The following is an 8440-nucleotide window of genomic DNA, read 5'->3' as shown; positions in this document are numbered from 1 at the left end:
AAGAAATGTTAATTTTTCTCATGCGTAGAACTTACGCTTAAGTTGGGCCCAAAAATCTGTTGATGCAATTTTAACGAAAAACGGCTGCAAATATCACATTTAGCTTCAGCACCGTTTCGATAGAGCCTTTAAAGGACTACATTTTCGTGGGCAAAGGGTCATTCTCGAAGTAGGGCTTCGTCCCCTTTCAGCGGCCTGAAAGCTTAATAACGTGGCAGCTCCCAAACAGTTCAAAATATTGGATCAGACCCAATCACCTTTTCGATAGCCAGTGTTGAGAGCTCTATTTTTTGAATTAGTTGTCATAATTAATATGCAACCACTAAGTAGCTAAGAGCAAAAATATGAATATTTCGGAGCTCTCGAAAACGAGGTTAAATCTACCATCGAGCCATCTCTAGCTCGAAAACGGTTGTAAATATAATAATAAATTATAATAACCTTTTCAACAGCTCTCATTGAACTGATTGTTGATTTAAAAAGTTTCACCAAACATTTTTAACTGGGAAATAAATACGGACAAAATTGTCAAACTTCCAGGGCTCGCGAAGATGAAAATACTCGCTAAATCTGAAACAGTAGGATTTATCCAATAAGTGGTTGTCAGCTTTCCCATAGCACATATTCAAAACTGCCATTAATTAATTGCGTTTTACGTTAAATTCTTATACACAAAGAAATAGGAGCAAAATTGAGGCAAAACGATTTAAATTTTGGAAACCGTCAAACTTCGTCATCTCAGATATTGAGAAATTTCTCTTGGCCTGTTCAATCAGTCGCGTGGAATAAAATAAATATATCTAATATGTATATAATAAAACTAATAAAACTCTAAAACCAATAGAAGTAAAAATAAATAAATATTTGGAGCGTTCGAAGCTTAAAACACTCTGTATCTTGTTAACGGTTAGAAATATCCAATCAGCCATTGAAGCTCTTCCGATAACCGGTATTTTCCAGCAATAATTTGGCAAAAATATGTAACCAAAAAAAATATGCCAAAATATCAAAATTACAAATGCTCGAGATTTAAAGCGCCCTAAGTATATCAATCAGCCGTTAGAGCCTGAGAACTGATTCCATCAGAAATTCCTAGTTCTTAAGCACATAAAAGCATAAGTAACAGCGTTGAAAACCCAGTTTTTTGCACTCTAAAGGCCACCAATATGCGAGTTGAGAACTTCATTTATCTGCAACACTTTTACTCATAAGTCATGCTCTTAGCTGGGTATGAAATACTCGAATTCGAACTCGGAATTCTTAAAGGATTAATGTAAACGGCACTGACATTAAGATGAAAATTCTGCTGCTTATTATAAGTAAATGGTCGTACTTTAATAAATGGAAAATTCTGTTGAAAAACAGGTGCAGTTTTCCAGTAATTTCTAATTGATTTCCACTTTAACTTTATTTATTTTCACTCGACCCAGTGTTTTCATTCTCTGCAATGATTTCCTCCACATTTGCTTTTTGTGCCTTTCCATTGCCGTCCCTAATGTTTTCCGATTATCTTATTTAGTTCTGCATATTCGATGGAATTTCTCTCATTGTCTTGTACTGGATCTTTTGGTTTTTTCATGAAAGATTAATTTTGTTCGATTCGGTAATATAACTTTCTTTTAAATTACGCCAAAAACTTTAATTAATGTTTGAGTTAGAGTGTCACTTATGTCTATTGGTAGATATTGTTTAGATTTTCGTCCAGTTCCTTTTTTATTCGCCTCTCTTTATACATCAGTAATTTGTTCGTATCTAGTTGCTATTTTGTTCTTTCGCTGCGCCGTTTCACTTGGAACTTGCTATTTATTAAGTGCTCTCAAACTATTGAGAACAGTTACATCTTGTACTATTGACTGCGTCTTCTAGTTCCTGCATATGCAAAGTTGGCAGAGAAAATACCAGCTTGCACTGAATAAGTACATAAAACAAGTGTTTTCCAATGTTGAGGTGATGTTTAATGTGCGTAATCCCAAACGAGCAATAACGTGACATTATATCATTGAACCCATTTCAACAATTATCAGACCAAAGTCTTCCCACGGATTCGTACTGGTTAGATCAACAAAAAAACTGTCATAATGGCCGTATGAGTATGATTCTTAGTCATTCAACGGAACGACGTAGTTATAGACTTCCTTTTTAAATCATAATCGTATTATATTGGGCATCAAGCCAAGCTGTGCCACGACTTTAATAGTCGCTGTTATTTTTTCTCTGATGAATATTGAAGCGCAATTAATGAACAAATTAAAAATCACATTTTTTCCCTGCATTAGGTGTTCTCTTCTCTATTGCTGCACAATTCCGTCTCTCCTAGTCAGGAGTTAGTGTTGATCCAATTTAATCCGGGTTGCAATCAAAATAGTAAAGGGGAGTTTCATCTGACGTAACCCTTTTTGGACCAATTTGCAATAAATTTTGGCAAGTTGCGTTCTAATTCTGCGTGAACCCTTTATAAGAATGTGGACTATTACATATGGAATTTGGTCATTCTGGTGATGGCATTTTGAATCCAGATTAACCCAGAAGGAACGTACAAGTTTTGGGCGGTTTATTATATTTATTCTATTTTCAATTAATGCGTAATTAATGTGAATAAACACCATCGTAGGTTTGCTTCGTATTTTTTCACTAGTTAAGCCTTTGATTGAAAGAACTTCTAAATGTAATTATTCGATAAAACCTGGAATAATGTTCGCGAACTTTCTTTGTAGTGGAGGCTACAAACGATTCTTCCACTCAATGGCCCTTATTGGATGAACTACTATGGATGTGGAACAGGGGCGTCGGTTTTTCAAGCAATAGGGAAAATGTCAATATTTTCTGTTCTTCTTTTGGATGAAAAGTTGGTTTTTGCTCTGGAAGAATCAGAAAGGGATTTTTGCTTGACGGTTTTCAAGCTGCATTAGTTTTAGAAGAAAAAAATTTGTAACAGGCAGGGACCAGGTGGAAAATGTTGTTGAGGTATTAACGTTTATAAAAAATAAACGGTGAAAATGGAAATTGTGAAATGGAGATGTAGTTTTCGGGTTGAAAACGGGTTTTCGCCAGTTGAGGCGAAACGTGACACTCTAGTGGAAAGTGTTCAATAGCTCAAATTAACCGTCAAATTGGCGAAAAACCTATTTTTCAGTGTTTAATTTTCTAGCGCACAAATGATTTGATTTACATGAAAATCTCTGAAAGTATGTCGTTTCTTGGTGCTGAATACCCATGAGTTTTTCCCAGTTCCGAAGATGCCTTTCGGGATATGTAAATTTCTTCAAAAAACCACCCTTACCTTCCACGCACAAATATCTTGAAATTTTTTGTATATTGAAACTGTATTAGTGGTCATTTTAGTCGTTGCAACGTCTACTTTAAAATGGTCTATGTGACGTGGTAGTTTGGTTATCGTTAATCCGCTGAAAACTGCGAAAAACTGAAAAGTGAAATTTTTGTTAACAGTGGACTATCTCTAAATAGGTAATATAATTTTCTTTCATGTAAGTTTATTACAGTTGAAATTTTTTTTATTACTGTAAGTAGCGTAAACCATATTGAAAAGGCTAAATAAAAAACATACAATCTTTGTCTACACATATTAACGCTGGAATACACAACTATGATTAGAAAAATATTTTAAATCCACTCTTATGACCACTTACAAACCTTGGAAATACAAAAAATATAAGAAAATATGGTCCTGGAAGAAAAGGGTAGTTCTTTCGAAAAATGCACATGTGCGAAAACTAGTCATATTCTGAACTACGGAAAAATCCTGCATATTCAACACAAAAAGAGACCTAATTTAGCAGATCTTCATTTAAATTAAATCATTTATGGGTGCGAACAAATTAAATACTGAAAATTTTGTTTTTGCCATGTTGACCGTTAATTGGAGGTTATGTCAAAAAGTTTTAGATGCAACAATTTTAGATTTTTTTATTATCCATAACTTTTGTATTGAACGATTTCCGCAAGGAAGTCACGTTTTGCAGCAAATCGCAAAAAACCCGCTTTAACTGCAAAACTGCATCCCTATTTCGAGATAGGAAAATGAGATTTGGTGGATTTTAAGAAGGAGTCCTTGTGCATTAATTGTATTGCAACTAACAATATTATGTTCATCATTGAGGCGCAACCGGGTAATGATCTCAATTTTTTTTTAAACAATGGAACGCCACTGAGACATTTTAAAGTAAAAATAATTTTTGAAGAAAATACATTATCAAAACCTATCTAATACAACAGCAGTATAGAGGAACAGTAGCACAAAATAACACTAACCAATTTTTTATTGGGCCCAAAGCTAAAACGTTCAAAATGACCTCCCTCAGACGTGACAAGATTCCACTCTCTTCTTGGTTGTCGTATTCGCGCCAACCAGCCAAAATCCTCCTGTATTTAATTCGTGTATATAATTCCATTCCTCAGGTCATGACCACTTTCAACAGGAGTAGAATAAACTAGTTAGTTAAGAAAGCCCCAAATGCAAAAATCTAGAGGATTTAAATCTGGCGATCGAGCTGGCCAATGTGCCACAAAATTCTTAATTGCATATCAAGCAATGCGCAGTGACTCCTCTTCAAACCCTCCAAATTTAAGTTCCCTCGTCCAGGAGCAACAAATATATCGTCATTTTTTCAGAAAAATTTTAACTGGGTGCTAAAGTACCTATCTGGAAAAACTGCTCTTTTGCGGACATACGAATCATCAGCAAACTGCCATTCTTTTTTCATGCAGAAGCACCCCCTGACGTTAGACGCACTTATTTCCTAACACTGTGTGAATAGATTTGATATAAAGACTAATTGTTGATAATAATTGCTGGCTAAACATTGGCGGTATTGAAGGTGCGCCACTGGTCGAACAATTCCCAAACTAATTGCTTTAATAATAATTGTCTTTGAATACCGGAACTCGATTTGCTTTTAATAGGTTTTTAAGCATTTTCAACTGTAGCGGAAAATCCGGAAAATCGAAACGGGTTTCCACTGGAAATAAGCTCTAGGCGAGATGGGCTCCTTTGTTTGGCATGCCTATTAAATACTCTTTGCAAGAATAATATTGCTAGGGCTCCTCAAATTAATATCACGCGTCCAGGTACACCATCACTTCTGCCCTTACTGTTTTCAGATGAATTTCAAGCGCAAAATTTCCGCGATTTTTCCTTTGTTCACCACCTTAATCGATGAAAAACTCAACTAATTTTACCTCTCGACTCGCATGCCGCCTAAACTTTCATATATTGGTACCGTCGCATCAAAAATGACATATAGGGGTTTCGGGACCCCTCATGGGGCGCATCGAAAATTCGGTAAAAAACCATCGGCTCGGATCGGAACCCGCCTTATGGTACTTTCATTGTTTCGTTTGACGTTTTTATGTCATTCCCCGGGTAATTCTGAATGATTGAAACGCGGAGCGTTTGAATTGATTTTAATAAAATAGAAAAATAATTGCCCATCTTGACAAAGGGCTTGGGTTGATTGGGTGCGGATCAGGTGCTGCGTGAAAGATTTCTCGAATTGATAAAAATGTGGTTCGTCGAACAGGGAAAGTTTGATTTGTTTTTCTATCTACGCCGATCAGTTATTTAATAAAGTTCTTTTATACATTTCTCGGAGTGTATCTAATGCATGTAGGGTAATTCCGGGAGAGATGAACCACCGCCTGAGATGGACCAGTCGGATATTTTCGGCTGTACATGGTATAGGAAGAATATTTCAACGCTACCCCGTCAACAAACGACTACCAGTCGCACTCCGATAGTAGCTTTGTGTGTAGTTAATTTTCGGGAGTGGCTTTATTGGGAGTTTCTGCATTTACACATGGTATAAATTTTTTTAACGGTATTTTGAAGATGCAATTCTAACTAAAAGAAAGTTTTAAAATGCGATTTGTTGTTAAAAATGCATTGAATGGTATCCACTCTGGACAACGTTTGGGACAAACAAAATTTGGGAAAGATGGACCAGAGTAAATCGGTACAGTTGAACCGGTTTTTATTTTTCTGTTTTGTACAATGCCTACAAAATACCAACGGAAGTTGAGCTAGATGGACCGAAGAGGACCTCAAAAATGCTGTAGAGGCTATAGATACAAAAACAATGGGGATCAATGCCGCAGCCAGACACTTTAATATTCCCAAAGCTACTCTAATTACAAGAAAACCGTGGGGAAACTAAAAAACTGGCTCATTGAGTTCTTCGCCTACTTCAGGAGAGAAAACGAAGCGACGATAGTAGCACATGTAAAAAAGCTGCAAAAATTTGGTTTTGCCCCAACACGGAATGATATGCGACATATGATGTTTGCTGTTGCTGAACAGTTATCGTTGAAGCATCGTTTTAACGCAATCACAAAAATGGCAGAATACGACTCGCTACATCTTTTCCTAAGCCGTCATTCAGCATAAGAGTTGCTGAAGGTGTTTCATGAGTCGTGTACAAACTTTGAAAATATGTGCAATGAATGTCGCAAAAAAACTTATTAATTAAAAAAATTTAAAAAAATAATTAAGTTTAATTTTGTTACTTATCATTTGTTACGGTTCATCTCTCCCTGTGTGGTCCAACTGTCCCAAATTGGTGGTTCAACTATCCCGCAGATTTCGGGTTAGTTGGACCACATAACGGTTTTTCATTATATTTTTTTGTCAGCAAATGTGTTCGAGTTTTTAGTATTTAGTTACAGTTCTGATTGCAGTAAGTTGAAATGTCTGTGACAACATTTTTTTACGTCAATAAAGCTATTTTTTGTGAAGATAGAGTCGAATCAAAAAAGGTGGTTCATCTCTCCCGGAATTACTCTATCTACCACGAAATGAATCTAAAATAGACTATAGGTAGGGGTTATCTATAATTTGTGGCCCAACTACAGCGGAAGCAAACTTTTTAGGTCTCTTTTAATAAAACTGTAATGTGATTAGCAAAAAGTGAACAATTTTCTTCTTGAAAGTAGCAATTTGCAAATGAAAATCAGGCAAATGATCGAAAGTAAGTTTGCGTTTAACTGGTATTATTTGCTTCAAAAGGTACCGACTAAACGAGCATATTTCAAAACTCACACTCATTTACAATAATACAGAGTGTCTCAGAAATAAGTTCTCAAGGGGAAAAACCTTTCCCAAAATATAAAAAAAATCCAAATATACATGGGGCCTCAAAAGCTCCGTTTTCGATACAGGGTGTCAAACTTTACATTGAAAAATTGAAAATTATGTACAGCGTAATTTAAAATTGGCATAATTACTCTGGGGGTGTTTTGGGAGTAAAAGGAAAATGGCTAAAAAAGGTATTCTTATTAAAACTGAGAGATTTGTTGTTTTCCAAGGTATTCATTGGCTTCGCCTTGAGCGTCAATTTGAAGCAGTGGCGGAACTTCGGCTTTCGTCTCTTGTACTATACTATTTTTTACAGGAAAACGGTTGGTCACACACAGAAATGAAAGAGTGATTTTTCTTCAGAACTGAACAGTCAATTCAAATGTATTTTTTATTTTTCGAAAAACCGGTAGCGTACGAATTTTTTTTCCAAAAATATCCAATAACATAGCGGTATGCACGCATCTGATAAAAAAAATTAAATAATTGATAATAAGCACCACCCACAAAGTTTCACTCTGAATTTTCCATAGTAAAGTTTGTTCTTTGATTTTTCCAAAAAAAGGCTATTGCGGAATCATGTATATTAAGTAATTTTTTTTCATTTTTGGGTTAGGCCTATTTACTTCTGAATGTACGGTAGTTATTTCTGAGACACCCAGTATAGCGTGCATCAGAAATTTTAAAACACCCGACGTGTTACTTTTGATTTCTTATGTAAATTTGAATTATGTTATTTGCTTTCCTGGGCTCCAGTCAAAGTGTGAAACAAAAATGTGTATATCGTTTATTTCATTACGTTTGACTGGAGCCCAGGAAAGAAAATAATACAATAACAGTTACACACAGTCAGGAAAATAAATCACAATAGAAATTACTTTTTATATATAAAATGTAAACTAAAATTGGATAGTTTTTTAGTTTTTCGGCTTTAGCAATGAAAATTCGAATTTTTAGGGTCTTGACAAATTGAAAATTTCTCCGTTATCTTTGGACACGAACTTTTCAAATTTGGCGGGAGAAAGGACTGATAGTGCTTGAAACTACCGGAGGGTCAAAATAATCGTCCAATTTAGCGTATTTTCATGCTCGAAAATGTAACTTCTTTCACCGGCACTTTTTCGTTTTTTTCATCGCAATATTTTAGAAACCGACCGAATACAGAGCCATTCAGAAAAGTCGAATTTGTTCGAAAATTATAGCGGATAGAAGTTGGAAGTATTTAGTCAAAATCGAAACTTTCCTTATCCTGAATAAATAACACTAACCATATACGGGGTGTGCTAATTAAAGTAGCTGAGCTTTTTGAGCTTGAAAATATGTTGGCCGATTTTTATGACCTCCCTGTAGTCT

The sequence above is a fragment of the Dendroctonus ponderosae genome, unplaced genomic scaffold, assembly GCF_020466585.1.
Source record: "Dendroctonus ponderosae isolate FM_Combo_2020 unplaced genomic scaffold, Dpon_F_20191213v2 Dpon_F_20191213_4, whole genome shotgun sequence".
NCBI classification, from domain to species: Eukaryota; Metazoa; Arthropoda; class Insecta; order Coleoptera; family Curculionidae; genus Dendroctonus; species Dendroctonus ponderosae.
The sequence above is the reverse complement of the archived record's forward strand: the minus strand, read 5'-3'. Positions refer to the sequence as shown.